This window comes from Cuculus canorus, chromosome 30 (genome assembly GCF_017976375.1).
Source record: "Cuculus canorus isolate bCucCan1 chromosome 30, bCucCan1.pri, whole genome shotgun sequence".
NCBI classification, from domain to species: domain Eukaryota; kingdom Metazoa; phylum Chordata; class Aves; order Cuculiformes; family Cuculidae; genus Cuculus; species Cuculus canorus.
In genome coordinates, this window is record NC_071430.1 from 1799566 (window position 1) to 1819002 (window position 19437).

General features: G+C 50.8%; 2 long non-coding RNA genes across 3 annotated transcripts; both read left to right on the plus strand.

Annotated features, from left to right (window-relative positions):
* Positions 1-502: 502 nt before the first annotated feature.
* Positions 503-2462, plus strand: LOC128849558 (uncharacterized). Of its 2 annotated transcripts, XR_008447432.1 has the most exons (5): positions 503-1342; positions 1619-1701; positions 1801-1901; positions 2055-2177; positions 2336-2462. It is a non-coding gene; the product is annotated as an uncharacterized LOC128849558 (long non-coding RNA). The 2 variants fall into 2 exon arrangements; XR_008447431.1 differs by having other exon boundaries at positions 503-1701.
* A 1407-nt stretch (positions 2463-3869) lies between these two features.
* LOC128849559 (uncharacterized) lies at positions 3870-6769 on the plus strand. The gene is made up of 6 exons (XR_008447433.1): positions 3870-4013; positions 4126-4323; positions 4408-4448; positions 4528-4581; positions 4688-4769; positions 6252-6769. It is a non-coding gene; the product is annotated as an uncharacterized LOC128849559 (long non-coding RNA).
* The last annotated feature ends 12668 nt before the right edge of the window (positions 6770-19437 follow it).

The window sequence follows — 19437 nt, forward strand, 5'->3', positions numbered from 1 at the left end:
GGCCACAGGGCAGAGACAGAAAACTGAAAAGGAAGAGAAAACAGAAGAGAAAATTAAAAGAAGAGAGGTACAGGGAAGCTGGGGGAGGGGAAACGTGAAAGAGTAAGTAAAAGAGCAAATACTCTTATTTCCAGTAAAGTTCCTTTTTTGCATTCAGTGCTTTTCTTGTTGTGAATGTAAAGCTAAGTTAATAAAACACAGCTGCTCCCCAGGCTCTATTTATGCCTTTGAGGGGTTTGCCACACCCTATTCCCAGGTGGTGGGTGTGGAGGCCCCAGGGGTATATAAGCCACAGGCCTTCCACTAGGGAGTCATTCAGCTTCTGGTCTTCCTTAAGATCAGTGCTCTCCTATTCTTTCAACTCATTGCAGCTTTGGGGTAGGTTAAGCTTTTTTGGTAAGGCTTTTTGGTTGGTTGTTTTTTGGGGGGTTTTTTGTGTTTTTTTTTTTTTTTGTGTCTCTTTTAGAGAAGCAGAGGCTGCTGTTTGAGATAAGAGTTTGGGACCAGTGTAGGCTAAGCACCATACACAGCTGTAAGTACATTTGTTTTGTTTATAGAGGTGAGTGCTTTTCTTTTAAGGTCTGTAATTTTTTATTGTGTGTTGGAGGGGGCAAGATGTTTCAATAGTTTGCTTTCTTTTTATTTCATTCTGTGGGCTTTGCATTTGCCTAGAATTTCTGGTTATGGGACACCTTGTTGCTGTTCTTCTTTCCATGTGGGATGATGCTTTGGCTCTAGAGCTTTTGCAGTTTGTAATGGGCACCTTGTAGGTTATAATAATCTGGAATTCAGTTTGCAAGGCTAGAGTGAGAGTTTGAATCCGTGGGCTGGCAGAAGATAGGAGTGGCCAGCAGAACACAGGGAAGGGCTCAGAAGCACAGCTCCCAAGGAACAGCAACAGTGAAGAGTCAGAGGGCTCAAAAAGAGGGTAGGTGCTGTTAGGAAGGAGCAGAGTTCTTTCTTTGGCCATTCAGGAGTGGAGAAGTACTTTAATGGTTTGGGGGATGGTTAAGGGAAGCGAGATGGGTTCATCGATCTTTCTCAGTTTAGTTTGGCAGTCATATGTGAGGGCCATCCACGTTTGCCCTCTCTGCAGCTGATGGGCGATACGATGAAGTTGAGACACAAGGTATGGATCATCTTGACCTTTGTGCAGCAATCATCTGGTTTGAACATCAGATGAGTTTGATCTTGAAAAGCATCAACTACACTCAAAACGTAATCTCTAGGGCTCTGAGATGTCTCCTTCCTTGTGCCTTCTACTTCCCTTGTTCCCCCACTGACTTCTTTGGATGCATCCTGTCTCCATCCATCTGAATGTCAGAGACCTCACTACTTAAAGGTATGGACTCAGTGCTTTTCTGCAATGCAGAATTCTGTCCCTACTTTCCTTTGTGTTTGTCAGGGAAGAGGATGGATGTTATCTTGGCTTGTGACAGTTAGAAGCAGAGCAACTCTTTTTCATCTAGTCTGTGGGCACGCAAGCCTCCCTTACTACCAGAGTCTTGGATTTTTCCTTAACTTACCAGTGAGGTTTGCTCTAGTATCATTTGCAGTAGCTGTTACCTCATCCTTGTTATCAGTTGTGGTTTTTATGGTCATTGAGTTTCCAATTTAGGTCTTTGAGTAGTCGAATCCCACCATTGTGAGTTTTTTCCATTGGCTGATGGTCTCTGTAATTCCTGTCTCCATTGCTGCATGGTGAGTGTCCTGTGTTTTTTGTCTTATGTGTCTGTCATCTTTACTGGTTTTCAATTAGAATATTTTTACAAGTTTTTTTGTTCATTCCTGTGACTAAAGCTAGGTAGTCTGCGAACATCTGGATCCTTGTGGCTCATCTTTCTGTTGTCCTGGGTATCGCCACTACTGCATTCCTACAATGGGAGCGGTGAAGAGGAGAGGTAAGCAGACTGCATGGAATTCTGTGGCACCGGTGAGGTAGTCATGCTTATTGTCATCCTTGTGGGGCTGATGGTGAGGAGGAAGTTAGATATGTCTCGAAGAGCGAAGTATTATTTGGCAACTTGGTTAAGTATTTACCCTTGGTTTTGCAGGTGCTGTGTGGGCCACCTTGGGAATGGGAAGAGCATTTCAGATGAGCGGAGTAGTACAGAGAAGAAGCACAAGACAGACTTCTCACAAGAACAACAGTAATTCTCTGGAGTTACTTGTCCCAGGTAATAACGGCCACAGCATCTGACACTAGAAATGGCAAATAGCAAATGAGTGAACAATGTGGCAGTTAGGCAGAGCAAGTTGTCGTGCAGGACACTGACATTGAAGAGTGCAATACCAACTGTTGGCACTGTTTGTCTTCCATTTCATTTTTTTGCAGATGGCAAAGAGGAACCTGGTGACCGCAGGATCATCCCACATAGCTGATGCTGTTGGAGGTTTTTTTTTTTTCTACTGAGGATAACTCTTGGCCTTCTGAAAGTTAAGTTGAGGGACCAAGGCTGGGGTGGATCTGGGAAGAGGGGAGAAGTTTGGGGATGGTAGGGAGGGATTTTAAAGGTAACATAGGGGAGAGGGCTGTGCAGAGAGAGTCCCATTTGGGCAGGCAAAGGCAGAGGGGCCTGCTTCTCAGCCCAAAACTAGCATGGGCAGGGCAGTTCTAGCCTGTGTCTGTTGTTGTCTAGTTTCTGCAGTCTGTGTGCCACATCTTAAGTTTTCTGCAGGTCTTGATGTCCTCTTTGCACTCAAGGCACTCCAGACGTGCCTTGGGCACCATGTCTAGGGTTCTGAATGCTTGTACTCATCAATGCAGTGTCCATTGGGCACTGCTCTTCTTGCATTGCAGTCCTAAAGCATGGATCGGTCTTGCGTCTTGGAAGTTTGCAGTCAGATGTCTCTTGTGCTGCAGCCTTGCAGCCTGTCAGCATCCGCATTCGTTAGTCATCTGTTTTCTTGGATCCCTGTTCTGGGACTTGTTCCGTGCATCCTCTGCACCTCTAGGTCTTTCAACGGGGCTTCTTGCCCGTGTCTGTCATCTAGGTTCTGTAGTCTGTGTGGCACATCTTAAGTTTTCTGCAGGTCTTGATGTCTTCTTTGCCCTCGAGGCATGCTGGACATGCCTTGGGCATCTCGTCTAGGATCCCGAATGCTTGTACTCATCGATGCGGTCTTGATTGGGCACCGCTACTCTTGCATCGCAACCCTAAAGCGTGGATCGGTCTTGTTTTGGAAGCTTCTGTTCAGTTGTCTCTTTTGCTGCGGCCTTGCAGCCTGCGTCAGCATCCACGATCGTTAGTCACGCATTTTCTTGGATCCCTGTTCTGGGACTTGTTCCATGCATCCTCTGCATCTTTAGGCCTTTAAATGGGGCTTCTCGCTCCTTCATCCTCCCAGTTGCGGCTGTATCTCTTTGTAATCAGCCACGGTCCTTCACTTTTCCAGGGCTGCCATAGATTCTTCTTTGTAGTCCTGTACAACATCTTGTCCAATGGCATGTCTGATCCAGGAATCATTCTTCGTACAGCGAGTTCTTTTGTCCCCGGTTCATGACATCGGTCTTGTGTGCAGTATTGTTCTGTGTTTCGTGTCTGGCTGGAGCTGCTCTGCCCAATGCATGGAGGTGGTAAGAGTGAGTAGAGGTAGAAGGGCAAGATTCTGTGGTTAATATGCTGATATGCCTAAACCTTTCAGTTTAGGGGCATACCATAGGTTGCAGAAGAAGTAGCCCTAGGTGCAGCGGGTGAGAAGAGCAGTTTCTGCTTGGCTCTGCAGCCACAGAGAGGATGACCAAAAGTGTGTGGGAGAATCCAGTGGAGTGGTAACAGAGCAGTTTAAATTCAAAGGGATTGGGACGTAATGTTTGGGTTTGGTTGTTGACTTGTGCTTGGCTGTAGTGTGCAGTAGACATGGTATTGCTAAATGGAAGTGAGAGGTCTGGAACCGTTAAGGTGTCACTGAATGTCTGAGTGACTACTTTGATATTGTGTTTTTCAGATGCAGAGAGACAACTGGTGTACCAAAAGCTGCTGATGGAGTTGCAGGTGGAGTGCCATAGGGAGGTGAGTCAGCTGTGGTGTCATTGGGAAGTTGTGGCAGGTGGCCATATAAATAGCTAATCTACAATTTCAGTTTGTGATCTTAAAAGCATCCTTTGCTGTCTGCATATTACAGATGGAGACCAAGCCTCACCATGGCAGCCTGAGATGATGGATGCTGCGCAGGAGAGCGGTCAAGGAAACATACCAGGAGATGGGTATTGGTGGGGGCAGCCTCTGCTTTGTGTTAGTATCTTAAGTACCTCTCTTCTTTTGCAGGTGCCACATACAGCCTCAGAGGGGTTGAGCTTCATGCTGAAAAATGGTTTGAGAGGTGAGGGGGTGGTTGTCCAAATTGGTGTCTAAGATCAATGTAGCACACAGTAACTCCATTGAGCATTTATCTTTGATTTTGCAGGTGCTGTGCAGCCTGCCTTTGCAATGGGAAGAGCAGTTGAGGTGAGCCGGGTAGTGGGGAGAAGGAGCATGGGACTGATCTCTCAGAAGCACGACAGTAATTTTTGTCTGCCTATCTTAGGTGCCCCATGTGATGATGGCTGCAGCGTTGGGTGTTTGAATTGGGACAGAACAGGTGAGCAGAATGTCTTGGCAATATAGCTGTGGGTGTAGTACAAGTATTAGCACTGAGCAGTGCGATGCTGACTATCGGTGCTGTTTTCTGTTTGGTTTTCTTGCAGATGATGATCAAGAGGAACCTAGCCGTGCGTGGTTGTCCCACTTAGCTGATGCGGTTTGAGCTTTTTCTGGAAAAAAAATGCGGTTTGAGCTTTTTCTGGCTTCAGGTCTTTGGCCCTCTGAAAGTGAAGTTGAGGGGGCTGCAGTTTGGGGTTGGGAAGAAGGCAGAATGTTGAGAGCGGCAGGGAGGGGATTTAGCATATGGTAGAGGGCTGTGCTGGAAGAGTAACCTTTGTGCAGGTATAGGGAGGGGTTCAATTCTCAGCTCAGAGCTAGCATGCACCAGAGAGGGTAGTTCTAGCCTGTATCTGTGTTGTTGTTTAGTCTATGTAACCTGTCTGCCATGTATGACGTTTTCCACAGGCCTTGATGTCATCTTGGTGCTTAAGGCACGTGGTATGTGCCTTGGGCATCATCTCTAGGGTCTTGAATGTCTGTTCTTGGTAAGGTGCCAAGTGGGCATGGCTCTTCTCGCATTGCCATCTTAAAGCTTGGATTGGTCTTCTGTTTTGGAAATTTCTGGTCGGTTGTCTATTGCATAGACATTGCAGGACATGTCAGCATCCTCAATGATTATTGATCCATTTTCTTAAATCCCCATTTTGGGACTTCTTCCACACATCCTCTGTTTTTAGGCCTTTAAGCAGGGCTTCTTGCACTTGCATCCTTCCAGTTGCAGGCATGTGTCTTTACAGGGCCCCAGTATTCTACTCTTCAAGGAAAGTTTCTGGTCAGTTGTCTATTGCGGCGGCATTGCAGGCCACGTCAACTTTTCTGGTCAGTTGTCCATTGCGGCGGCATTGCAGGCCATGTCAACTTTTCTGTTCGAGTGCTTGCTTGCACTTCCTTGCATCCGTCCCTTCTTCTGGGGTTTCTTCTATGCATCCTCTACATTCTAAGATCTTTAGGCACCACTTCTTGCACGTGCATACTCCCACTTGTGGCCATATCCCTTAGTAAGGGGCCACGGTCTTCCACTTTTCTGGGGCTGCCGCTGAGACTTCCTCGCAGCCCCTAGGTATTCTTGCCCTGTGGCATCTCTGGTCTGGGGGTCATTCTCCTCAGAGTTTTTTTGTCTCCAGTGTGTCATTGGGTTTTTTTTATGTGCAGTGTTGTTCCATATGTTTGTCTGGTTGGAGGTGCTCTGCCCGAGGCATGGAAGTAATAATTGTCAACAGAAGCGTATTAGTAAGGTTCTATGGTTAATGTGCTGATACGCTTTGTACTTGTAGCCTAGGGTCATAAGGTATACTGCCCATCAAGTAGCCATAGATGCAACTACTGAGGAAAGTAGTTTCTGCCTGGCTCTGCAGCTACAGGGGGGATGAGCAAGGCTGTGTGGGATAAGCCATTGAAGTGGTAGCAAAGCAGTTCATAATCAAGGGTGTTATTTATGGTATGTGTGGGACTTAACATTTGGGTCTGGTTGGGTTTTTTTTTTGCTTGTTTTTTCTCTGCCTGCTTGTAGTGTGAAAGAGGGTTATTAATATCTAATGGAAACAAGATGCCTGGAATTGTTAAGCTACTGCTGAGTATTGAGATGACTTATTCAGTATTGTTTTGCAGACGCAGGAGGACAACCTGTGTGCCGAATGGTGATTGCTAGGCCAGGAGAATGCAAGCATCAAATGTATGCAAGCAAGCCAGCCCTCGGTGCATGCAAGCCCTTGATATGTCCAGGCAAGCCAGCCCTCGGTGCAAGGAACCCAGCATTTGTGTGCAAGCTAGGCTTTGGTGCATGCACTTGAAACAAGGATTTGGTGCAAGCAAGCCAACCCTTGGTGCATACACTTAAAGCAAGGATTTGATGCAAGGCTTAGTGCAGCCATGTAATAGCTCAATGCCAGCTCTTGCCAGCCAGAAGCTGATGCAGGCATGTAAACAAGGCAGCCACCCAGCCTTCAGTGGGTGCACTTGATGTCAGCTAGCCCTTGGTGTGTGCAGACAAGCAACCAGTTGCTGCCAAGACTGGATGCCAGACAGCCCTTGGTGCACGCCTGCCTGCCAGTGAGGACTTGGTGCACACCCTTGATGCCTGCCCGCCTGCCAGCGAGGACTTGGGGCGTGCACTTGATGCCTGCCTGCCTGCCTGACTGCCAGCGAGGACTTGGGGCGTGCATTTGATGCCTGCCTGCCTGACTGCCCGCCAGCGAGGACTTGGGGCGTGCATTTGATGCCTGCCTGCCTGACTGCCCGCCAGCGAGGACTTGGGGCGTGCACTTGATGCCTGACTGCCCGCCAGCGAGGACTTGGGGCGTGCACTTGATGCCTGACTGCCCGCCAGCGAGGACTTGGGGCGTGCACTTGATGCCTGACTGCCCGCCAGCGAGGACTTGGGGCGTGCACTTGATGCCTGCCTGCCCGCGAAGACTTGGTGCGTGCACTTGATGCCTGCCCGCCTGCCAGCTTGTCCTTGGTGCATGCCCCTGAAGCAGTGAGGACTTGGCTCCTGGCCTGTGATGTATGAATTGTATGTATGCAAACAAGTCAGTGTTCACCTGTGGGCAAGGATGTGATGGAAGAAGTTGGTGCAAGCAAGGACTTAATGCAAGCCTGGCCTTAGTGCATGCCTGCAAGCAGGAATGGCCTTGATACCTGCCAGCATGGATGCAGGCAATTATTTCACTTGTGCAGGCAAGACCTTGATGTGTTTATGCAAGCAAGATAGCGATGGAAGAACTTGATGCAAGCCCTAGGTGCCAGCAAGGACTTGAAGCACAGCCTTAATGCATGCATGTAAGCCAGCCCCAGGTGGAAGCGAAGATTTGAAGCAAGAATGCCCTTGGTGCCTAAAAGGAAGCACTTTGCATCTGTGCAAGCATTTGTGTCTGAATGCGTCTAGGGGGGAATGTGAGGGTGTGTGTAGGTGGATGAGTGTCTGGGGCTGTAGAGGTGGGAGTCACTTATTGTTGTGCTCTTTGAGGTTGTATGTGGAGTAGAATGTCTTGCTATGCAGGCAGTTAGCACAAAGAAATTGAACATAGAATTAATTCTTTTTTTTTCCCCAGGTCCTGGCCAGTCTACAAGGCGATGATCATCGCCAAGGTTTGGGCGCAGGCCAGGCTGGGACTGGGTTTTTTTTGAGGCAGGGCCAAATTTTGAGGCACCTGGGAACACAGTTCCTAGGGAGCCATGCAGCCTAGGGGTGATGGCTTGTTGTGTCTGGCAGGGGGTGGCACGCATGGGCTGGGAGAGAGGAGCGGTTTATGTGGCAGGGATTGCCTGTGTGGTTGTGGGGTGGTGGGCTTGCTTCTGAGGTTGTCTGTGTAGTGTTTTGCTTTGCAGGTACTTAGCTTTTAAAAAAAAAAAATAAATTTAGAATAAAAAAACCCCAGCTGGGGGATTTTTTTTTTTTCCCCCAGCTGGGTTTTTTTTCCCTGGTCCCGGCCGGTCTGCGAGGCGATGATCATCGCCAAGGTTTGGGCGCAGGCCGAGCTGGGACTGGGTTTTTTTTTAGGCAGGGCCAGATTTTGAGGCGCCTGGGAACACAGTTCCTAGGGAGCTGTGCAGCCTAGGAGTGATGGCTGGTTGTGGCTGGCAGGGGGTGGCACGCATGGGCTGGGAGAGAGGAGGAGTTTATGTAGCAGGGATTGCCTGTGTGGTTGGGGGGTGGTGGGCTTGCTTCTGAGGTTGTCTGTGTAGTGTTTTGCTTTGCAGGTACTTAGCTTTAAAAAAAAAAATAAATTTAGAATAAAAAAACCCCAGCTGGGGGATTTTTTTTTTTTTCCCCCAGCTGGGTTTTTTTTTCCCTGGTCCCGGCCGGTCTGCGAGGCGATGATCATCGCCAAGGTTTGGGCGCAGGCCGAGCTGGGACTGGGTTTTTTTTAGGCAGGGCCAAATTTTGAGGCGCCTGGGAACACAGTTCCTAGGGAGCCGTGCAGCCTAGGAGTGATGGCTGGTTGTGGCTGGCAGGGGGTGGCACGCATGGGCTGGGAGGGAGGAGGAGTTTATGTGGCAGGGATTGCCTGTGTGGTTGTGCGGTGGTGGGCTTGCTTCTGAGGTTGTCTGTGTAGTGTTTTGCTTTGCAGGTACTTAGCTTTTAAAAAAAAAAAAAAAAATTTAGAATAAAAAAACCCCAGCTGGGGGATTTTTTTTTTTCCCCCAGCTGGGTTTTTTTTTCCCTGGTCCCGGCCGGTCTGCGAGGCGATGATCATCGCCAAGGTTTGGGCGCAGGCCGAGCTGGGACTGGGTTTTTTTGAGGCAGGGCCAAATTTTGAAGCACCTGGGACACAGTTCCTGGGGTGTGCTCCCCTGGAATGTGGTAATAATTTGTTATGGTGGGCAGGTATGTTTTGTGCATGGTGATATGGAGTTTGTTTGGTATGTTGCAGTTGAAGGGTTAGGTGAGTCAGTCCTGCTGGCTACTGTTGAGGAGGACTAGACTGTAATAAGTTAACTATAAATTTGATGCCTTTGAGGAAGGGGGTTGTAATTGATAGTATAATTATATGAAATAATAATTTAAAAAAAAAAGCAGATCTGACTTTTGAGGGCCCAGTGAGGTCTGCATAGCTTTCTTTCTTTCTGGCTTGAGAAACTAGTTCTGGCTAAGATGTTGCCTCAATGATGGAGGCTTGATCATGTGTACTGCTGGGGTGAGAGGTGTGGAATAGGCTGTAGTTACTGTGTTGAGAATGCTGGGACAGGAAAAGTAGGTACATCTAGGGGGTTTTGGGGTTTTATTTCACTCCTTGGCAGTTCTGCCTCGGGTCGGCCAGAGGAGTCGCCGTGGAGCCGCGCCTCGGGTCGGCCAGAGGAGTCGCCGTGGAGCCGCGCCTCGGGTCGGCCAGAGGAGTCGCCGTGGAGCCGCGCCTCGGGACGGCCAGAGGAGTCGCCGTGGAGCCGCGCCTCGGGACGGCCAGAGGAGTCGCCGTGAAGCCGCGCCTCGGGTCGGCCAGAGGAGTCGCCGTGAAGCCGCGCCTCGGGACGGCCAGAGGACTTCCTAAAAGCAAACATTGTTCAGAGGTATAGTTAAGAGTGCTGATGCAACTTCAAGTCACTGTAGTTTCCTGTGAGGTTCCCAGGTACCTACCTGGTAAGAAACCTAGTACTGTTGAAGTTGAAATGTCATGTATAGTTTTCAGTGTAACTGTTGTAGTGTTTTGAGTATAACTTGTATGGACAGTAGCTCTATTGGGTGTAACTTGTACCATGTGTGATTTTACAGTATTCCACAGTTTTGAGTAGAATTTGTATTGAGTGTACAACTTTGAATTTAGCTATTGTAATCAGTCTGTGTTGAGTCTACCTCTATTGCATTATGCCGTATTGAATAACGGTACTGTCTTGCATAGTGTTTACTTGTGTCTTACTCTCTTGTACTGTATCTCACTCTGCAATCTAGTGTGTAGTGTTTTGTGGTCTCTAGCTGTTTGACTCTGCTGTATAGTCTTTGGCATCTAACTCTGTCATTTAGTGTCGGGTCTAACTCTGATGTATTGTGTCTAACTAATGTTGTGTCTGACTTTGTAATGTTGCAATGTGTTGTGTCTAACTAATGTTGTATCATGTTTAACTATGTAATATTGGATCTCATCTAACTATTGTTGCATCTAATTATAACTTTTGTGCCCAACTCTAATGTTGTCTTGCATTGGACTGTAACGTTGCATCACATGTAACTCTAATGTTGTGTTGGGTCTGACTGTACTGTTGTGTTTAACTCTGTAAGGCTGCATTGTCTGTGTGGCATCCCACTGATGTTGCATTGTATTTAAGTCTGTAATGGAGTGTTGCGTCCAACTAACATTGCATCTAAAGAATGTTGCGTCGGGTCTGGCTGTACCGTTTCATCTCACTCTGTAAGGTTGCATCTAACTCTGTTGTGTGGCATCTAACTCTAATCTTGTATTGTGCCTAACTCTGTAATGGAGTGTTGTGCCTAGCTCTACAGTTGCGTCAAACTCTGTAAGGTTGCATTGTGTCTAACTCTGTAACATTGTGTTGTGTCTAACATGGCATCTAACGCTGTAATATTGCACTGTGTTGGTCGGACTGTACTGTTGCATTGCATCTAGCTCTGTGTGGCATCCAACACTAACGTTGCATTGTATCTATCTCTGTGATGTAGTGTTGTCACTAATTAATGTTGTGTCACCTCTAACTCTGTAATGTTGCGCTGGATATGACTACTGTTGCGTCTTGGACTCTGTAATGCGTTGCCTTGCGTCTTGGACTCTGTAATGCGTTGCCTTGCGTCTTGGACTCTGTAATGCGTTGCCTTGCGTCTTGGACTCTGTAATGCGTTGCCTTGTGTCTTGGACTCTGTAACAGTTTGCCTTGTGCCTTTAGACTCTGTAACAGGTTGCCTTGCGTCTTGGACTCTGTTAGAGGTTGCCTTGTGCCTTTAGACTCTGTAACGTGTTGCCTTGCGCCTTGGACTCTGTAACAGGTTGCCTTGCGCCTTAGATTCTGTGTTGCGTTGCCTTGCGCCTTAGATTCTGTGTTGCGTTGCCTTGCGTCTTGGACTCTGTATTGTGTTGCCTTGTGCCTTGGACTCTGTAACAGTTTGCCTTGTGCCTTTAGACTCTGTTAGCGGTTGCCTTGCGTCTTAACTCTGTAACAGGTTGCCTTGCGTCTTGGACTCTGTAACAGGTTGCCTTGTGCCTTTAGGCTCTGTTAGCGGTTGCCTTGCGTCTTGGACTCTGTAACGCGTTGCCTTATGCTATAGACTCTGTAACGCGTTGCCTCACATCTTGGACTCTGTAACGCGTTGCCTCGCGTCTTGGACTCTGTAACGCGTTGCCTCGCGTCTTAGACTCTGTAATGCATTGCCTTGCGTCTTGGACTCTGTAACGCGTTGCCTTATGCCATAGACTCTGTAACGCGTTGCCTCACATCTTAGACTCTGTAACAGGTTGCCTTGCGTCTTGGACTCTGTAACGCGTTGCCTTGCGTCTTGGACTCTGTAATGTGTTGCCTCACGCCTTAGACTCTGTAACGCATTGCCTTGCGCCTTGGACTCTGTAACGCGTTGCCTTGCATCTTAGACTCTGTAATAGGTTGCCTTGCGCCTTAGACTCTGTAATGCATTGCCTTGCGCCTTAGACTCTGTAACAGGTTGCCTTGCGTCTTAGATTCTGTATTGCATTGCCTTGTGTCTTAGCCTCTGTAATGTGTTGACTTGCGCCTTAGATTCTGTATTGTGTTGCCTTGTGTCTTAACTCTGTAACAGGTTGACTTGCGTCTTAGATTCTGTATTGCATTGCCTTGTGTCTTAGCCTCTGTAACAGGTTGACTTGCGCCTTAGATTCTGTATTGCGTTGCCTTGTGTCTTAACTCTGTAACAGGTTGACTTGCGTCTTAGCCTCTGTAACAGGTTGACTTGCGCCTTAGATTCTGTATTGCGTTGCCTTGTGTCTTAACTCTGTAACGTGTTGCCTTGCGTCTTAGACTCTGTAACGTGTTGCCTTGCGTCTTAGACTCTGTAACGTGTTGCCTTGCGTCTTAGACTCTGTAACAGGTTGCCTTGCGTCTTGGACTCTGTAATGCGTTGCCTTGCATCTTAGACTCTGTAACGCGTTGCCTTGCGTCTTGGACTCTGTAATGTGTTGCCTCACGCCTTAGACTCTGTAACGTGTTGCCTTGCGTCTTAGACTCTGTAATAGGTTGCCTTGCGCCTTAGACTCTGTAATGCATTGCCTTGCGCCTTAGACTCTGTAACAGGTTGCCTTGCGTCTTAGATTCTGTATTGCATTGCCTTGTGTCTTAGCCTCTGTAATGTGTTGACTTGCGCCTTAGATTCTGTATTGTGTTGCCTTGTGTCTTAACTCTGTAACAGGTTGACTTGCGTCTTAGATTCTGTATTGCATTGCCTTGTGTCTTAGCCTCTGTAACAGGTTGACTTGCGCCTTAGATTCTGTATTGCGTTGCCTTGTGTCTTAACTCTGTAACAGGTTGACTTGCGCCTTAGATTCTGTATTGCGTTGCCTTGTGTCTTAGACTCTGTAACGTGTTGCCTTGCGTCTTAGACTCTGTAACAGGTTGCCTTGCGTCTTGGACTCTGTAACAGGTTGCCTTGCGTCTTGGACTCTGTAATGCGTTGCCTTGCGTCTTGGACTCTGTGACGCGTTGCCTTGCGTCTTAGACTCTGTAACAGGTTGCCTTGCATCTTGGACTCTGTAACGCGTTGCCTTGCGCCTTGGACTCTGTAACGCGTTGCCTTGCGCCTTGGACTCTGTATTGCGTTGCCTTGTGCCTTAGACTCTGTAACGCGTTGCCTTGCGCCTTAGACTCTGTAATGCATTGCCTTGCGTCTTAGCCTCTGTAACAGGTTGCCTTGCGCCTTAGACTCTGTAATGCATTGCCTTGCGTCTTAGCCTCTGTAACAGGTTGACTTGCGTCTTAGATTCTGTATTGCATTGCCTTGCGTCTTAGCCTCTGTAACAGGTTGACTTGCGTCTTAGCCTCTGTAACACAGTGACTTGCATCTTAAACTCTGTTGCATTCTGCTGAAAAGTGTTGTTTTGTGTCTAACTTTGTAGTATTGTTTTCCAGTCTTGTAATAAAAAAAATAGAGCACCACACTAAGTAATAAAGAAGGAAAAAAACCCACCCACGCTGCAGTGACAGAAACCTTTAATAAATGCCTCTTTGTGGTCTTGTGTCAGTTACTTTTGTTGCAATTATGTTTGTTTGTCTATGATTTTCTGATTCATTGTTTTGAATCAGAGCAGCAGTAGAAAATGGCTCACTCCTTGGGAGTAAAAAAAATTTTTTCATTTTTAAAATTATTTTAAATAAATAAAATTACTCCCAAGGACCGAGCCATTTTCTACTGCTGCACCAGTATATTTTCTTATTATTTTTCTTCTTTTTATTACACTATTGTAATCACTATACCCCACCCACCACCTGTAAACCATTCAGCCCCTCTCATCACCCCTCCCATTACTCCCGCCCCGTGACGCAAGCCACTCCCCTCACCACACACCCACCCTATGCTCACACACCACCCCACTGCCACCCTCACGCCCCCTCGCCGCGCGCCCGCCCTCCACGCGCCGCCCGCTCGCCGCGCGCCCGCCCTCCACGCGCCGCCCCCTCGCCGCGCGCCCGCCCTCCACGCGCCGCCCCCCCCTGCCGCTCCCGCCCCCTCGCCGCGAGCCCGCCCACCGCTCCCGCCCCCTCGCCGCACGCCACACCCCGTAGCCCACAACCCCTGGCAACACGCGCGACCGGAAGTCGCCCCCGGACGCCATCACCACCCGCCCCTCCCTCGCGCGCCACCCCGCTACTGCTCGCGCCCACGAGGCGCCCGGCCGCTCGCGCGCCCGACACGCACACGCCGCCCCCCGCAGTCCACAACCCCTCGCACCGCGCGCGCTGCCCGCCCCGCACACCACCCCTCTGCCAAACGCGCCCGCCGCGGGACCGGAAGTCCTCCCCGGACACTATCAATGCCCGCCGCGCGCCCGGAAGTCCGCCAGGGACGCCACCAATGGCGGCGGCGGGACCGGAAGTCCGCCAGGGACGCCATCAATGGCGGCGGCTTACCGGAAGTCCGCCAGGGACGCCATCAATGGCGGCGGCGGGACCGGAAGTCCGCCAGGGACGCCATCAATGGCGGCCGCGGGACCGGAAGTCCGCCAGGGACGCCATAAATGGCGGCCGCGGGACCAGAAGTCCTCCCCGGACGCCATGACAGTCCGCCAGCGACCGGAAGTCCCCCCCGGACGCCATCACCACCCGCCGCTCCCTCGCGCGCCACCCCGCTGCTGCTCGCGCCCACGAGGCGCCCTGCCTCTCGCGCGCCCGCCACGCACACGCCGCCCCCCGCAGTCCACAACCCCTCGCACCGCGCGCGCTGCCCGCCCCGCGCACAGTAACCTGCCACACGCGCACACTGCGCGACAGGAATTCCGCCCGCGACACCATGACCACCCGCCGCGGGACCGGAAGTCCGCCACTGACACCATCAATGCCGGCCGCGGGACCGGAAGTCCGCCAGGGACGCCCTCAATGGCGGCCGCGGGACCGGAAGTCCGCCAGGGACGCCCTCAATGGCGGCGGCGGGACCGGAAGTCCGCCAAGGACGCCATCAATGGCGGCCGCGGGACCGGAAGTCCGCCAGGGACGCCACCAATGGCGGCGGCGGGACCGGAAGTCCGCCAGGGACGCCACCAATGGCGGCGGCGGGACCGGAAGTCCGCCAGGGACGCCACCAATGGCGGCGGCGGGACCGGAAGTCCGCCAGGGACGCCACCAATGGCGGCGGCGGGACCGGAAGTCCGCCAGGGACGCCACCAATGGCGGCCGCGGGACCGGAAGTCCGCCAGGGACGCCATCACTGCCCGCCTCGGGACCGGAAGTCCTCCCCGGACGCCATGACAGTCCGCCAGCGACCGGAAGTCCTCCCCGGACGCCATCACAGTCCGCCAGCGACCGGAAGTCCTCCCCGGACGCCATCACAGTCCGCCAGCGACCGGAAGTCCTCCCCGGACGCCATGACAGTCCGCCAGCGACCGGAAGTCCTCCCCGGACGCCATGACAGTCCGCCAGCGACCGGAAGTCCTCCCCGGACGCCATCACTGCCCGCCGCGGGACCGGAAGTCCTCCACGGACGCCATCACAATCCGCCAGCGACCGGAAGTCCTCCACGGACGCCATCACTGCCCGCCGCGGGACCGGAAGTCCTCCACAGACGCCATCACCGCCCGCCGCGGGACCGGAAGTACGTATTTTACGCCCGCCCCGCCCACTACGTGACCGGAAGTACGTCTTTAAGGTAGGCCCCGCCCACCGCGTCACCGGAAGTCCGTGTTTTATGTCGGCCCCGCCCACCGCGTCACAGGAAGTGCGTCTTTAAGGTAGGCCCCGCCCCCCCGCGTGACCGGAAGTGCGTCTTTAAGGTAGGCCACGCCCACCGCGTGACCGGAAGTGCGTCTTTAAGGTAGGCCCCGCCCCCCGCGTGACCGGAAGTGCGTCTTTAAGGTAGGCCACGCCCACCGCGTGACCGGAAGTGCCTGTTATACGTCAGCCACGCCCACCGCGTAACCGGAAGTACGTGTTTTACGTCGGCCACGCCCACTAGGGTTAGGGTTAGGGGTTAGGGGTTAGGGTTAGGGGTTAGGGGTTAGGGTTAGGGTTAGGGTTAGGGTTAGGGTCATTAGGGTTAGGGTTAGGGTTAGGGTTAGGGTCATTAGGGTTAGGGTTAGGGTTAGGGTTACGGTTAGGGTTAGGGTCATTAGGGTTAGGGTTAGGGTTAGGGTTAGGGGCCATTAGGGTTAGGGTTAGGGTTAGGGTTAGGGTTAGGGTTAGGGTTAGGGTTAGGGTTAGGGTTAGGGTTAGGGTTAGGGTTAGGGTTAGGGTTAGGGTTAGGGTTAGGGTTAGGGTTAGGGTTAGGGTTAGGGTTAGGGTTAGGGTTAGGGTTAGGGTTAGGGTTAGGGTTAGGGTTAGGGTTAGGGTTAGGGTTAGGGTTAGGGTTAGGGTTAGGGTTAGGGTTAGGGTTAGGGTTAGGGTTAGGGTTAGGGTTAGGGTTAGGGTTAGGGTTAGGGTTAGGGTTAGGGTTAGGGTTAGGGTTAGGGTTAGGGTTAGGGTTAGGGTTAGGGTTAGGGTTAGGGTTAGGGTTAGGGTTAGGGTTAGGGTTAGGGTTAGGGTTAGGGTTAGGGTTAGGGTTAGGGTTAGGGTTAGGGTTAGGGTTAGGGTTAGGGTTAGGGTTAGGGTTAGGGTTAGGGTTAGGGTTAGGGTTAGGGTTAGGGTTAGGGTTAGGGTTAGGGTTAGGGTTAGGGTTAGGGTTAGGGTTAGGGTTAGGGTTAGGGTTAGGGTTAGGGTTAGGGTTAGGGTTAGGGTTAGGGTTAGGGTTAGGGTTAGGGTTAGGGTTAGGGTTAGGGTTAGGGTTAGGGTTAGGGTTAGGGTTAGGGTTAGGGTTAGGGTTAGGGTTAGGGTTAGGGTTAGGGTTAGGGTTAGGGTTAGGGTTAGGGTTAGGGTTAGGGTTAGGGTTAGGGTTAGGGTTAGGGTTAGGGTTAGGGTTAGGGTTAGGGTTAGGGTTAGGGTTAGGGTTAGGGTTAGGGTTAGGGTTAGGGTTAGGGTTAGGGTTAGGGTTAGGGTTAGGGTTAGGGTTAGGGTTAGGGTTAGGGTTAGGGTTAGGGTTAGGGTTAGGGTTAGGGTTAGGGTTAGGGTTAGGGTTAGGGTTAGGGTTAGGGTTAGGGTTAGGGTTAGGGTTAGGGTTAGGGTTAGGGTTAGGGTTAGGGTTAGGGTTAGGGTTAGGGTTAGGGTTAGGGTTAGGGTTAGGGTTAGGGTTAGGGTTAGGGTTAGGGTTAGGGTTAGGGTTAGGGTTAGGGTTAGGGTTAGGGTTAGGGTTAGGGTTAGGGTTAGGGTTAGGGTTAGGGTTAGGGTTAGGGTTAGGGTTAGGGTTAGGGTTAGGGTTAGGGTTAGGGTTAGGGTTAGGGTTAGGGTTAGGGTTAGGGTTAGGGTTAGGGTTAGGGTTAGGGTTAGGGTTAGGGTTAGGGTTAGGGTTAGGGTTAGGGTTAGGGTTAGGGTTAGGGTTAGGGTTAGGGTTAGGGTTAGGGTTAGGGTTAGGGTTAGGGTTAGGGTTAGGGTTAGGGTTAGGGTTAGGGTTAGGGTTAGGGTTAGGGTTAGGGTTAGGGTTAGGGTTAGGGTTAGGGTTAGGGTTAGGGTTAGGGTTAGGGTTAGGGTTAGGGTTAGGGTTAGGGTTAGGGTTAGGGTTAGGGTTAGGGTTAGGGTTAGGGTTAGGGTTAGGGTTAGGGTTAGGGTTAGGGTTAGGGTTAGGGTTAGGGTTAGGGTTAGGGTTAGGGTTAGGGTTAGGGTTAGGGTTAGGGTTAGGGTTAGGGTTAGGGTTAGGGTTAGGGTTAGGGTTAGGGTTAGGGTTAGGGTTAGGGTTAGGGTTAGGGTTAGGGTTAGGGTTAGGGTTAGGGTTAGGGTTAGGGTTAGGGTTAGGGTTAGGGTTAGGGTTAGGGTTAGGGTTAGGGTTAGGGTTAGGGTTAGGGTTAGGGTTAGGGTTAGGGTTAGGGTTAGGGTTAGGGTTAGGGTTAGGGTTAGGGTTAGGGTTAGGGTTAGGGTTAGGGTTAGGGTTAGGGTTAGGGTTAGGGTTAGGGTTAGGGTTAGGGTTAGGGTTAGGGTTAGGGTTAGGGTTAGGGTTAGGGTTAGGGTTAGGGTTAGGGTTAGGGTTAGGGTTAGGGTTAGGGTTAGGGTTAGGGTTAGGGTTAGGGTTAGGGTTAGGGTTAGGGTTAGGGTTAGGGTTAGGGTTAGGGTTAGGGTTAGGGTTAGGGTTAGGGTTAGGGTTAGGGTTAGGGTTAGGGTTAGGGTTAGGGTTAGGGTTAGGGTTAGGGTTAGGGTTAGGGTTAGGGTTAGGGTTAGGGTTAGGGTTAGGGTTAGGGTTAGGGTTAGGGTTAGGGTTAGGGTTAGGGTTAGGGTTAGGGTTAGGGTTAGGGTTAGGGTTAGGGTTAGGGTTAGGGTTAGGGTTAGGGTTAGGGTTAGGGTTAGGGTTAGGGTTAGGGTTAGGGTTAGGGTTAGGGTTAGGGTTAGGGTTAGGGTTAGGGTTAGGGTTAGGGTTAGGGTTAGGGTTAGGGTTAGGGTTAGGGTTAGGGTTAGGGTTAGGGTTAGGGTTAGGGTTAGGGTTAGGGTTAGGGTTAGGGTTAGGGTTAGGGTTAGGGTTAGGGTTAGGGTTAGGGTTAGGGTTAGGGTTAGGGTTAGGGTTAGGGTTAGGGTTAGGGTTAGGGTTAGGGTTAGGGTTAGGGTTAGGGTTAGGGTTAGGGTTAGGGTTAGGGTTAGGGTTAGGGTTAGGGTTAGGGTTAGGGTTAGGGTTAGGGTTAGGGTTAGGGTTAGGGTTAGGGTTAGGGTTAGGGTTAGGGTTAGGGTTAGGGTTAGGGTTAGGGTTAGGGTTAGGGTTAGGGTTAGGGTTAGGGTTAGGGTTAGGGTTAGGGTTAGGGTTAGGGTTAGGGTTAGGGTTAGGGTTAGGGTTAGGGTTAGGGTTAGGGTTAGGGTTAGGGTTAGTGTTAGGGTTAGGGTTAGGGTTAGGGTTAGGGTTAGGGTTAGGGTTAGGGTTAGGGTTAGGGTTAGGGTTAGGGTTAGGGTTAGGGTTAGGGTTAGGGTTAGGGTTAGGGTTAGGGTTAGGGTTAGGGTTAGGGTTAGGGTTAGGGTTAGGGTTAGGGTTAGGGTTAGGGTTAGGGTTAGGGTTAGGGTTAGGGTTAGGGTTAGGGTTAGGGTTAGGGTTAGGGTTAGGGTTAGGGTTAGGGTTAGGGTTAGGGTTAGGGTTAGGGTTAGGGTTAGGGTTAGGGTTAGGGTTAGGGTTAGGGTTAGGGTTAGGGTTAGGGTTAGGGTTAGGGTTAGGGTTAGGGTTAGGGTTAGGGTTAGGGTTAGGGTTAGGGTTAGGGTTAGGGTTAGGGTTAGGGTTAGGGTTAGGGTTAGGGTTAGGGTTAGGGTTAGGGTTAGGGTTAGGGTTAGGGTTAGGGTTAGGGTTAGGGTTAGGGTTAGGGTTAGGGTTAGGGTTAGGGTTAGGGTTAGGGTTAGGGTTAGGGTTAGGGTTAGGGTTAGGGTTAGGGTTAGGGTTAGGGTTAGGGTTAGGGTTAGGGTAGGGTTAGGGTTAGGGTTAGGGTTAGGGTTAGGGTTAGGGTTAGGGTTAGGGTTAGGGTTAGGGTTAGGGTTAGGGTTAGGGTTAGGGTTAGGGTTAGGGTTAGGGTTAGGGTTAGGGTTAGGGTTAGGGTTAGGGTTAGGGTTAGGGTTAGGGTTAGGGTTAGGGTTAGGGTTAGGGTTAGGGTTAGGGTTAGGGTTAGGGTTAGGGTTAGGGTTAGGG